Consider the following 4,806-nt stretch of genomic DNA (forward strand, 5'->3'; position numbering starts at 1 on the left):
GGAGAGGGGGACGAGGGGGAAAGGAAGGAAGGGGCTCAGTCTCTTCCAAATGCTTAGTACAGTGCTCTGCACACATTAAATACAGGGTGCACTTGGATTTACATCCCATTCCACCCTCAGCCCCGTAGCCCCACTTATGTACATATCTATAATTTATTTATAGTAACATCTGTTGCCCCCTTTAGACTGTAAGCTCACTGCGGGCAGGGAACATGTCTACCAACTCTGTTATATAGTACTTTCCCAAGTGCTTATAACCATGCCCTGCACACGGTAAGTGCTCAATAAATACAATTGATTGATCAATTGAACAAGTGTTTGATAAATACCTAAGATGGACCTACAGGACACTTCACTAAAAGGGATTATTGCTGTGGAGAGCATCTTTGTTTTAACCAATGAAATGCTGCTTTGCCAGTATCTATTGTAAATGGGCACTCAGGATGCCCACAATTAAGAATTTGATTTTAAGCAATTTGAGAGTAGTCTTCTACTTCTTTTATATGCTCTCAAGGCTCTGGTTGTGGTAGGGACTCAGTATTTATTTATGGCTTTTATTCAACGTTTTGCTTTTTATTTGTGAATTAGAATTCATTCAAGAATTACTGTCAAGCTAACTTTGCTATCTCAGGGTCGCACCTGGAGAGTTTCCAGTACTCTACCAGTCTAGACTATGGGAGGGAGAATCAAGCAGGGGCATACCCATTCTATTCCTAGCTTGGGCAGTGGCTAGTGAGTGGAAGGCAATCTGCTACAAGTCAAAACTCACCTATGCTGAGCGGCAGTGGCATGGGAGAGAGTCAGGGCGGATTGTACTGTGCAGAAGGAGGCATTGGTAAACCACTTCCATATTTTCACCAGGAAAACTCTATGGATACGCTACAAGAACGATTGCAGATGGTGAGCAGAGCATTATGGGAGAGATGTGTCCGTGGTGTCTCTATGGGTTGGAAACGACTCAACGGCATAAGACAAGACAAACTTGTCTCTAAACAAAGGATTGTGCAAAGATTATAAAGCACCTCTAGGGAAGGGTTAGTGTCTACCAGTTCTATTGTATTGTACTCTCCCAAGGACTTAATACAGTGCTCTGCACATGGTGCTCAATAAATACCATTGATTGATTAAAAAATGAACAAGAATAAGAACCATTCTGGTTCTTGCAGCAAATAAGTACCTGAAGCATTTTCTTAACCTTCAGCTTTTGGATAAAAAGTAGACTGCAAGCTTATTGTGGGCAGGAAATGAGTCTACCAACTATGCTATATTGTATTCTCCCAAGCACTTAGTACTATGCTCTGCACTCGGTAAGTGTTCAATAAATATGATTGATTGTTTGATTAATAGTATTTATAGGGCACACACACACACTTTATTATGTACTGTACTAAACACTTGGAAAAAGTACATGGATGAGAGTGAAACCTGTTCTTTGTCTTTCAAGAAACTCACAATTTAAAATAAGGCGGGGAAGATTTCGCTACAATAGAGTGAAACAAATTGAGTACTGCAGTAAAAAATGTGAAAAAAACAGAAAGTTAAAAGCATTAATTAAATCTGACGACTTCCAGATTTTGTCAAGTCTTAGAAAATCCACATGGCACCAAATTGTCATTGCAAATTTGGAAACTGTTATAAAAATAGGAAACAACAAAGTATGGAGAACATTACAAGATGACAAAGTGTCACCAAATATTTTGGATGGCACATTATGGTTCAAATCATGTTTGTATTTCCATGCGCCTCTGTTAACTGAGACTTCCTCTCCTGAAACCAGGCAGCTGGGCTCTGCATCTGATTGGTAGAAATTCAACTTGTGCTAGTCTGCATGTCAAATCTGGTTCCCTCCGTAATCTATCAGTCGTTAATGGACATTTTCAGCTTTCCCAATCAGGGGAGCAATTTGGGTTTCTAATTAATGGGGAAGCCTTATGAAATCTAACAGTTTAGGATTTATTGCTAGAATTGAGCCTTGATTTTCAGGAGAGAATTGGCTTAACGAGATAAGAGATTTACCTGCAGAGAATCTCTAGAAGCGGATCCTGAAATCTGGACAAAATAAGCTTTGCTTGTAATTCAGAAAGGGCAGCGCTTAGGTTGATGAGAGAGTGGATTGGTGAATATGCCAAAGAGGGACATTCTGGGATAGGTATTCAGAAGGTCTAAAGGGGTTGGGAGGAAGAATACCAGTGCCATTTGATAGAAAAGCAGCATGGTCTAGTCGAAAGAGCGCAGGCCTGGTTTTAATCCTGGGCTCCACCACTTGTCTGTTGTGTGCAAGTGGGCAAGTTGCTTCACTTCTCTGTGTCTCAGTTACCTCATCTGTAAAGCAGGGATTAATACTGTAGCCCCATGTGGGACACAGACTGTGTCCAACCTGATTAGCATGTATCTACCCCCAGTTCTTAGTCAATGCCTGATTCATAGTACGTGCTTAACAAATACCATGAAAAATGTCCTGCCTAGTTTTCAGGAGAATAAAATATACTTGCTTTGCCTGATCATAATAATAATTATGATATTTGTTATACATTAACTCTGAATCAAAGTAGATTTTTGTCTACTCTGGGGTAAGTAAAATCCAATCAGAAAGAGTCCCTGTCCCAAATGATCAATCATATTTACTGAGAATTTACCGTGTGCAGAGCATTGTACTAAGCAATTGGGAGAGTACAATATAAAAGACATTCCTTGCCCACAATGAGCTTGCACTCTATAGGGGGAGACAGAGTAAAAAAAATACAGATATGTACATAAAGGGCTGAGGGGGGAATGAATAAAGGGTATAAATCCAAGTGCAAGGGCAATACAGAAGGAAGAGGGAGTAGGGGAAATCAGGGTTTATAATCCTAAGGGGGAGGCAGAACAGGTCATCCCTATTTTTACCAATGAGGAAACTGAGTCACAGAACAGTTCAGTAACTTGTCCAAGGTCTCACAGCAAGCAAGTGGCAGAGGGGGACCTACACCCAGGTCTCCTGATTCCAAGTCCTGTGATCTTAGTGGATAGGGCACGGGCCTGGGAGTCAGAAGGTCATCGGTTCTAATGCCAGCTCTGCCACTTGCCTGCTGTGTGGCCTTGGGCAAGACAATTCACATCTCTGTACCTCAGTTTCCTCATCTGTAAAATGAGGATTGAGACCGTGAGACCCCTGTGGGACAGGGACTGCGTCCAACCTGATTTGCTTATGTCTTCCCTGGTGCTTAGAACAGTGCATGGCATATAGTAAGCACTTAACATATATCGTCATTATTTCTAGGCTGTGAGCCCATGTTGCGTACAGATTGTCTCTGTTGCCAAATTATACTCTCCAAGTGCTTAGAATGGTGCTCTGCACACAGTAAAGTGCTGAACAAATATGATTGAATGAATGAATCATCACAGGATGACAGCATTTTACTAGCAGCCTATTCTCCTACCTTTCCTGGGGCCTCTGGTTCTCTCAACTCACTTTCAGCTTCCATTCCCCATCCCCAACTTCCTGGCTCTCTGCTCTGTTCTGCCCCTTCCCACAATTCCTCTTCCACCACTTTCCCAGGTTCCTCAAATTTATTCATACATTCAATCATTCATTCAATCATATTAATTGAGCATTTACTGTGTGCAAAGCACTGTACTTAGAGCATGGGAGAGTACATTACAACAATAAACAGATGCATTCCCTGCCCACAGACAGGCATTCATATAAATGAAGAAATAAATTAGATACAAATACAGATACAAATCCTACTTATGTACAGGATTCTTCCAGAAATCTGGGCTAGCCGCTTCATGAAAAAATCTAGATTTCAAAGTAGTCACTTCAAGGAATAGTGTTCTCCCAGAGGAAGCTGAACCAGCATTTTGCACACAGTATGTGCTCAATAATTACCACGAGTTGAAATTAAGATGAACAGAGAGGTGAAGACATACACATACACACACACACACACACACGCACACATACACACAGTCTGACCTACCACACTCAACAAATATTTACCAAAGAGTAATAGGTATCCGCCATTGTTCTTGGCTATTACTCTGGGAAGAATACACAGATCATTGCTTTCCAAAGACTGACAAGCAGACGTGTCACTATGTACAGATCAGTAATAATAATAATAATAATAATGATAATAATAAAGATGGCATTTATTAAGTGCTTCCTATGTGCAAAACACTGTTCTAAACGCTGGGGAGGTTATAAGGTGATCAGGTTGTCCCACGTGGGGCTCACAGTCTTCATCCCCATTTTACTGTTGAGGTAACTGAGGCACAGAGAAGTTAAGTGACTTGCCCAAAGTCACACAGCTGACAATTGGCAGAGTTGGGATTTGAACCCATGACCTCTGACTCCAAAGCCTAGGCTCTTTCCACTGAGCCATGCTGCTTCTTTGAGAGTAGAAGCTCCTAGTGGTCAGGAAACATGTCTTGGACTTCTGAGGTATCTTCCAAGTGCTTAGCACAGTGCACTGCACTCAAATGCCATGACCACTACTGTTCTAATCCTGGCAGTGCTACTTGCCAAGGAAGAGTCACTTAATGTGTGGAAATCACTTACCTTCTCCATGCCTCAGTTTCCTTATCTATAAAATGGACATCAAATACCCTCTCACTTAGACTGGGCCCTATCTGGATCATGCCTGGCAGGGGTGAGGGTGCCAGTGGCACTGCACAAAGTCACTATTACAATAATCCATTCCTCTCTGCAAATTAATAATAATTGTAGCATTATGATATTATAATATTCACTCCCCTCCCAACATCACAGCACCTTTCTACGGCTCCCAAATCATATATTATAAATGTCTATTCATATTAATG

At 41.4% G+C, this 4,806-nt stretch overlaps 1 non-coding gene across 1 annotated transcript; it reads left to right on the forward strand.

Annotated features, from left to right (window-relative positions):
• The first annotated feature begins 621 nt into the window (after positions 1–621).
• On the forward strand, positions 622–759 carry LOC119944320. The gene has a single exon (XR_005455811.1). It is a non-coding gene; the product is annotated as a small nucleolar RNA SNORA7 (small nucleolar RNA).
• Positions 760–4,806: the final 4,047 nt, after the last annotated feature.

The sequence above is a fragment of the Tachyglossus aculeatus genome, chromosome 22 (assembly GCF_015852505.1).
Source record: "Tachyglossus aculeatus isolate mTacAcu1 chromosome 22, mTacAcu1.pri, whole genome shotgun sequence".
Taxonomy (NCBI): Eukaryota; Metazoa; Chordata; class Mammalia; order Monotremata; family Tachyglossidae; genus Tachyglossus; species Tachyglossus aculeatus.